At 45.6% G+C, this 8,833-nt stretch overlaps 1 protein-coding gene across 11 annotated transcripts in view; it reads right to left on the reverse strand.

Moving 5' to 3' along the window:
* Window positions 1-8,833, reverse strand: part of LOC109906613 (VPS10 domain-containing receptor SorCS2) — a 327,683-nt gene that overhangs the window by 79,390 nt on the left and 239,460 nt on the right. The gene's annotated exons all lie outside the window — the stretch shown is intronic.

An 8,833-nucleotide genomic window follows, 5' to 3' on the forward strand; every position in this document is an offset into this window, starting at 1 on the left:
CTGACTGGTGAGAATGTTCACGAGCTATAGAGAGCGTGGCCTCCATGAGTTAAGCACCATAGTCAAACACATCATAGTATTTTACGAAATCTCAACGTCTTAAATGATCAGAGATACAGTGGTCCGCATGGTCCTCTGCAGCTCAGTTGGTCAAAAATATATGTTTTTTTTTAACCAGTTAATTAAGAACAAATTCTTATTTACAATGACGGCCTATCCCCGGGCCAGAACCCGGACGACGCTGGGCCAATTGTGCGCCGCCCTGTGGGACTCGCAATCATGTGATTCGGTCTGGATTCAAACCAGGGACTGTAGTGTCACCTCCTGCACTGGGATGCAGTGCCTTTGGCCATTTTGAACCTAACTGTATATATTACCATAATAATCTCTGATGCCCAAGCATATCGGGCCCTGCTTTCACATGCTTAATGGACATGCAATCAATTGTAGTAAAACTAAAAGACCTGGGTACATGCCAAGATAAAATAGTAGTGGATAACGGTCGGAATTCTATAATTTAGCGTGTGATGTAGCCGTGTGTGTGTGTACTGTGTGTGCTTGTTTGTTTGTGTACCGTATGGGTCTGATGAGAAAGTCAGTCTGAGAGCCTAATATGACTCCTCGTGTTCTCCCAGAAGGAGACTTAGCCCATCAGTGCAATGGGATCGGTGGAGGACACACAAACACACACACACACAATAATAAGCATCTCCATTCTACAGCCGTAGTGTTCGACTAGGCCGTTCTCTTACCCAACATGGGGTTTTCTAGTCTGTGGAATCAGACTGCAGACAAAAGATCTCCAACCAGCTAGTACACAGCTGCTGCTCCAACATGAGGACATGAACACAAAGAGGAGAAAGGGAATCAATGAAGTGGCATTGAGTGGTGAGTGTGTTTGCCTGTTTGCCTTGGATAGGCTTTGGCCAGACTGGGACATCCAGCAAGGAGAGGATATTAAAAAACAGAGAGAGAGAGAGAGAGAGAGGTATTGAACTGTCCACGGTGCCTCCTTGACGACAACATTCTCGGACAGAGGTTCCACATTAAAAGAGGCCTTGTCCAATTTCGTCACTTCATCATGGTTGCAACTTGTATTTTCTCTCTTTTATTTTATGCCTTGGCACTTTGCCTCATCACTTTATCCCTGCTTCACTTTGAAATTGAATCTCATCAAAGAAAATATAAACTTTTTAAAAAGCTCTGATGAAGGCCAAAAGGCCCGACACGTAGGCTTTAAAGAGCGACTGCCCATAAAAAAAAAAACGAATCCCATTGAAAACAGCCTATGTGGCTGTTTAAATAGGACCATTTTGGTCATAAAGTTTGGAACCTCAGTGTGTCACAACAAGTAAATGAAGGTTGGGTTTGGATTACAATTACGTCAACAAGTCATACCCCCTTTTGCCAAGCTCCATGTGCACATCGCCACTCCGCCCACTTTTGAGGGAGTTCTATTACACTGGCCCGGGTTGAACCAGGCAATGGCCCATCATGTCATCGAGGGGAAGCGGGGAGGGAGGAGCGCCCTTCTCAAATCAAACAGTAATCTGTGCCGCTCGGTTATGTTGTCAACAAGGCAGCTAGGCGCATCGTCCATAAAATAAATATTTTAATTATCAAACTAGGTTTCATTGGGAAGGCAGATAACGTGTTTCTATCAAAAGCAATCCCTTTTGCATGTGAAAACACAGAGTCCTTCTCATTACTCCACGGGCTTGAAGACGACTTCGCCATCGTCCAGAGCGTGGCACCTGGCTCACGCCCGGGAGGCAGCCTGGTTCCAAAACGAATGCAATCACTTTTTACCCGGTCCAAAGTCCTCCCACCGGGGTAACCTGAGCCAGATAAACGAATCCCCTCAGGGACTCCATTGTTTCATCGCCCCCAACATGTTCAAGCCGTTTGAGACTGAAAAGCCCTATATGGATCGACCAATTATGGTTTGCATGCCCTGCTGAAGGACCCTGTCATGCCGAAATAGGTGGTCGGAGTTTGTTGGTCCCCAGTGGTGGTGGGTACTGAATAAACAGGAAGCTAGACCATAGACTGCTGGTTATGTATCTGGTTATGTATATTTTGATTATCATTATCATTGCTAGCTACCTCACTAGCTGCCTACCTTACTAGCTGGCTAACATTTGCCTACCTCAATACAACTGTGATTTGGCTTGGAAGCATGATAACATTTCAAAATGTCATGATTGTGATGTCGCCAGATTGACTTTGGATGCAACTCTGCTTATTTCTACAGATGGACTGTGACTGAGTGTGGGGAAAGAGCTGTTGGCAAGGTTCTGACAGATGGGTGTGTCTTGGTGGTGGCAAGGACACACCCACTTAAACCACACCCCCAATAAAAAATGAGCAAGAGCAGTGTGTGGGTTTGTCTTCTCTTTGAAGTTAAAGCATTTTTCCAATGCACCCGCAACGAGATAACTTAGATTTGCGGGTGATTTCTTTTGTATTTGAAATGTAATCTCACTACAAAGCTGTTTTATAGCAGAGGTTTCACTCAGTAGTCAGACTACCGTCACTTATAATGATAATTAACAGAAGGGTAATGGGACAGGCAGGCCACCGGGGGAGCTGTAAAGGCAGGGTCAGAAAAGGAAAGCACTAATATCAATGGTAATGAAGGAGAGGACCCCCCCAAAAAGATGCTAATTAAACTTGGCTAAATGAATACAAATCTCCAGCCCCATATCAAGCAATAATTCATCTCCAGTATGGTACTAGCCAATCCCTGGCCGACGACAGTAGCCAGTCGATGCTAACCAAATTGGTAATACCCACCCACTTGTCTAAGAAGCTATCCATCCATTACAGTTAAGTACCATTCAGTTCAAATGATAACAACCACCCACTATAACAGTGGAATCTGATCTACCATAAACTGATTTGATGAATTCCGTAGAGGGCTTATTGGCACTCTGTTGTAACTGGCGACAAAGTGTGTTTGTTGGCAAGAAATCCAAGTTAATATTCATCCTTTGGAACACTTTGCAAGTTGTCTGACATTTTAGTATGCTGAATTGATTAACTTTGAAGTGTAGGCGAGGAGTAGACTTTGGGGATTTAGCTCCACAAAAAAACGAAATAGTACCCTAATCCTAATACATAGTCTCTGATGTTCCACTGACTCATTTGAAATGGACACGCACGCACAAGCAAACACAAAGAGAGATGTCATGTGATGTGCACAAATGCATATGCACACACACGATGCATACGCACACGCACACACACACACACACACACACACACACACACACACACACACACACACACACACACACACACACACACACACACACACACACACACACACACACACACACACTTGCGGCCAGTGTGGTGTCAGGAAAATAACCTCTCGCTCAACGTCAACAAAACAAAGGAGATGATCTCGGACTCCAGGAAACAGCCCCCCATCTACATTGACGGGACAGTAGTGGAGAGGGTGGAAAGTTAAGTTCCTCGGCGTCCACATCAACGACAAACTGAATTGGTCCACCCACACAGGCAGCGTGGTGAAGAAGGTGCAAAAGTGCCTCATCAACCTCAGGAGGTTGAAGAAATGTGGCTTGTCACCAAAAACACTCACAAACTTTTACAGATGCACAATCGAGAGCATGCTGTCGGATTGTATCACCGCCTGGTACAGCGAGGTCAGTACAGGTGCATTAATGCGGGGACCAAGAGACTGAATAACAGCTTCTATCTCAAGGCCATCAGACTGTTATACAGCCATCATTAACATTGAGTGGCTGCTACCACTATACAGACTCAAATCTCTGGCCACTTGAATACATTTAATAAAATGATTAATAAAGGTATCACTAGTCACTTTAAATAATGCCACTTTAATACTGTCTACATATCCTACATTACTCATCTCATATGTATGTATTGTATTCTATACCATCTACTGCATCTTGCCTATGCCGCACGGCCATCGCTCATCCATATATTTATATATTCTTATTCATCCCTTTCCATTTGTGTGTATAAGGTAGTTGTTGTGAATTTGTTAGATTACTTGTCAGATATTACTGCACTGTTGGAACTAGAAGCACAAGCATTTCGCTTCACTCGCATTAGCATCTGCTAACCATGTGTATGTGTCCAATAAAATTTGATTTGATTTGTTCCAACTCATCCCAAATGTGTTCGGGGTTGAGTTAAGGGCTCTTCCACACCGATATCGACAAACCATTTCTGTATGGACCTCGCTTCGTGCACGGGGGCATTGTCATGCTGAACAGCAAAGGTCCTTCCTCAAACTGTTGCCACAAAGTTGGAAGCACAGAATCATATAGAATGTAATTATATGCTGTAGCTTTAAGATCTTCCTTCACTGGAACTAAGGGGCCAAGCCCAAACCATTATTCCTCATCCACCAAACTTTACAGTCGGCACTATGCATTGGAGTGGGTAATGTTCTCCTGGCATCCGCCAAACCCAGATTCATCCGTCGGACTGCCAGATGGTGAAGCATCACTCCAGAGAACGCATTTCCACTTTCTCCAGAGTCCATGGCGGCGAGCTTTACACCACTCCAGCAGAGGCTTGGCATTACACATGGTGATCTTAGGTTTCTGTGCAGCTGCGGCGGCCATGAAAACACATTGCATGAAGCTCCCAGCGAACAGTTATTCTGCTGACGTTGCTTCCAAAGGCAGTGTAGCAACTGAGGACAGACGCTTCAGCACTCGGCGGTCCCGTTCTGTGAGCTTATGTGGCATACCACTTCAAGGCTGAGCCGTTGTTGTTCCTAGATGTTTCCACTTCACAATAACAACACTTACAGTTTAACGGTGCAGCTCTAGCAGGGCAGACTGATTTACAGACAAATAATGCTATCATTTGTCCAGTCACTTCAACTTGTCTTTTGGGGTCATGCTAAGAAGACTATGTTTCTCTGGTTTTGGATGGAAACGGAGAAAGAGAGAGGGAGAATGATGGGGAGGAAGGGAGACAACAAAAACCTATCTGACCCTTTTTTTCCTCTGAAATGGATTGTTTGCACGGCTTATCTGTGCTCCTGCAAAAATAAAAATGCTTTTCATTTTGTCTTGTTTTTATTGACCCTTCATCTTAGAGCCTGGTAACACCAAAGATCTCTTCAACCAATTTCTCCCCCACAGAAAATAATAATGAGATATCTGGAACTGAAAGCATGTTGCGTCAACGGGCGGCATTACTGAGCACAGACCAGCCCATGCTGTGAGTAAAGGGTAATTCTCTGCGCCACGCTAATTTTCTTCCCCAGAAGTTTCTTTCTAAGAGAGGGGAGGGGGGTCCATCCGTTTCGCTGCACAGTTGCATGTTAACTCTTCTGACGTTAATTTGTTGCCGTTTCATTACCTGCAGAAAGAAAACATGAAACCAGAAGCATCGCTAATGACTACCCAGGGACATTCAGCACACGAACTGTCTCTGTTCTGTCCTGGTTTAATTACAGTACAGAGACAGAGGCCATGTTTTAGATCAACTAACCCAAACTGCACTGTACTGCACTGTACTGACCCAATACAAATCCTCTTATTTCCAGGAAAATCTTCACTAGAGCTTACTTTGCTCTCTAGGAGGGGAAAAAAATCCACATCCCAATCAGAAATGATGTAATCACTTGTGTTTTAAGTATACTGAACAAAAATATAAACGCAACATGTAAAGTTTTGGTCCTATGTTCATGAAATAAAATTAAATATCCCAGAAATGTTCCATATGCTCAAAAAGCTTATTTCTCTCAAATTCTGTGCACACATTTGTTTACATCCCTGTTAGTGAACATGTCTCCTTTGTCAAGATAGTCCATCCACCTGACAGGGGTGGCATGTCAAAAAGCCGATTAAACAGCATGATAATTACACAGGTGCACCTTGTGCTGGGGAAAACAAGAGGCCACTCTTAAATGTACATTTTTGTCACACAACACAATGCCACAGATGTCTCACGTTTTGAGGGAGCGTGAAATTGCCATACTGACTGCAGGAATGTCCACCAGAACTGTTGCCAGAGAATTGAATGTTATTTTCTCTACCCTAAGCCGCCTCCTACTCTTTTTAGAGTATTTGGCCAACCGGCCTCACAATACGTCCAACCGGTCTCACAACCGCAGACTACATGTAACCACGCCAGCCCAGGACCTCCACATCTGGCTTCTTCACCTGCGGTATCGTCTGAGCCCTGCCACCCAGACAGCTGAAGAAACTGAGTATTTCTGTCTGTAATAAAGCCCTTTTGTGGGGAAAAATTCCTTCTGATTGGCTGGGCCAGCTCTTGCCAAGTCATGTGAAATCCATAGATTAGGGGCTAATGAATGTATTTCAGTTGACTGATTTCCTTATATGAACTGTAACTCAGTAAAATCATTGAAATTGTTGCAAGTCGCGTTTATATTTTCAGTATAGTTTTTAAATCTTTATTTGTTTGTACATGTTTTTTTTTTGTATGTCGCTCAGTTGAACGCAGATGCTCTTCCTAGCAGTAGGGCTCAAGGGCAATAGGGAGAGGGGGACTGGACTCTTCTAACTCTCGGATGTAGATCCTACCGAGATCTTACGGATGTTTTTGCTTTCCGTCTTTCTCCCGTGGTCTGACTGGAAGTCAGGGATAACAAAACCAATGCCAGGGCCGGATACTACCGCCCCTCGATCCTCCCGTTCCTCCCCAACCTCATCCTGGAACACGAGACTTTTACTTCCACTCTCAACCCCTCACCCTGAACTAACCCAACCCAGATCCACTTACATTCTAGTCCACCACAGCCAACCCAACTCAAACCCCAAGCCAGTACATTCTAAACTCCCTCCCTCCCTCCCTGCAACCCTGTTTCCCCTTTCCAGTCACCCATAGCAGCATCCTTTACCTCTACAACCCCCAGGCTAAACTGTCCCCCACAACCCGGTGATCAGAAGGCAAAGGGTCAAAGTTCTTATTTTTCTGTTGTCAGTGTCCACTTAGGGTTACAATTGAAGTGTATATAGTTACAATACAACATCTTACTTGTACACAGTAAGACCCCCCACCAATGCAAAAAAACAAATAAGACATCATGTTCCTAGTCATTACATAAGACCTATTTCCCCACAGCTGTGGATGAAGAGAGGAAGCGGGAGGAGGGAATAGGGGGAGAAAGGAAGAGAGGGGCTGGACTCCAAACCTGGTTTCATCAGATACCTGATCCTACTGTATGATCATGACTGAGTTACCATAGTGATGGCAAGGTTTCCTCAGGCGGTCCCCACCAACCTCGCTCACAGACAACGACACTATAGATTCATCTTGATCGGTTCAGATACTGTAACTAAATGAGAAAAAATACCGTTCTTTGAGAATCCAGAGAGGAGTGGGCAACCAAGGCCACTGCTATAGTAAATAGTTAGCAGATCACTGTCAGTCAATGGGACTGATTGGACACAAAAACCCAGGTTCATACAGTATGTTTCAGAGGGAAACTAGTAGCAGTTTTTCTGAAAAGAAAAGCTCACATACAAGGTATGCATGTGGGCAAAAACACATCTGAGCGAACATACACAAGTGCACGCACACCACGTGGCAGATACTGCGTAACACATGCCTCAGTATCTCTGACTTCTATTACGATCCACCAACACAATGGCTGTGAAAGTCTCTGCCCTCACTTACACACATTACCAACCAGATATTACCATTACCCAAGTCTGCGTTGGGCCAGATCCTGATTTACAGCCTAACATCACAGGAGAGCAAGAATCTGGATAGTGCCAGCCCCAGCTCCATCTCCAGCCCCATAGATAGCCCTAGCCCCATACATAGCCACACCCCATGGCCAGCCACAGACCCATAGCCAGCCCCAGCCCATATCCAGCCACAGACCCATAGATAGCCCTAGCCCCATAGATAGACACACCCCATAGCCAGCCCCAGCCCATAGCCAGCCACAGACCCATAGATAGCCCTAGCCCCATAGCCAGCCCCAGCCCATAGATAGCCACACCCCATAGCCAGCTCCAGACCTATAGATAGCCGTAGCCCCATAGATAGCCACACACCATAGCCAGCCCCAGACCCATAGATAGCCCTAGCCCATAGATAGCCACACCCCATAGCCAGCTCCAGACCTATAGATAGCCGTAGCCCCATAGATAGCCACACACCATAGCCAGCCCCAGACCCATAGATAGCCCTAGCCCATAGATAGCCACACCCCATAGCCAGCTCCAGACCCATAGATAGCCCCACCCCATAGCCAGCCCCAGCCCATAGCCAGCTCCAGACCCATAGATACCCCTAGCCCCATAGCCAGCCCCAGCTCCATCTCCAGCCCCATAGATAGCCCCAGCCCATAGCCAGCTCCAGACCCATAGATAGCCCCACCCCATAGCCAGCCCCAGCCCATAGCCAGCCCCAGACCCATAGATATCCCTAGCCTCATAGCCAGCCCCAGCTCCATTCCAGCCCCATAGATAGCCCCAGCCCATAGCCAGCCTCATAGCCAGCCCCATCCCATCCCGGTCCCTAGTAAGTCATGAAGTCAAGTGTTTTTTTTCTCTGTTTTCGATATACTGAGTATCCCAGTATCCCAATGGTCAATACTTTGTTCTGACTTCCCTTGTGTTAGGACTGTAAAGTGTGGTTAGCACACGATGTTAAGTGCAGGTTTGTGTTTTCTCGCACGGAGAGTGGGAGATGCTTTGAAACAGTCCAAGAGTGAGGGGAAACTATCTCAAGTCAATGTTTATTTATAGCCTGTGCCTATAACTCCTTATTTTCTTCACTTTAAATCGCATTAAAAGTTAACTCCATGAGAGTGAGAGGGATTCAAACCTCCCGGTCCGTGTCA

The sequence above is a fragment of the Oncorhynchus kisutch genome, linkage group LG16 (assembly GCF_002021735.2).
Source record: "Oncorhynchus kisutch isolate 150728-3 linkage group LG16, Okis_V2, whole genome shotgun sequence".
Taxonomy (NCBI): Eukaryota; Metazoa; Chordata; class Actinopteri; order Salmoniformes; family Salmonidae; genus Oncorhynchus; species Oncorhynchus kisutch.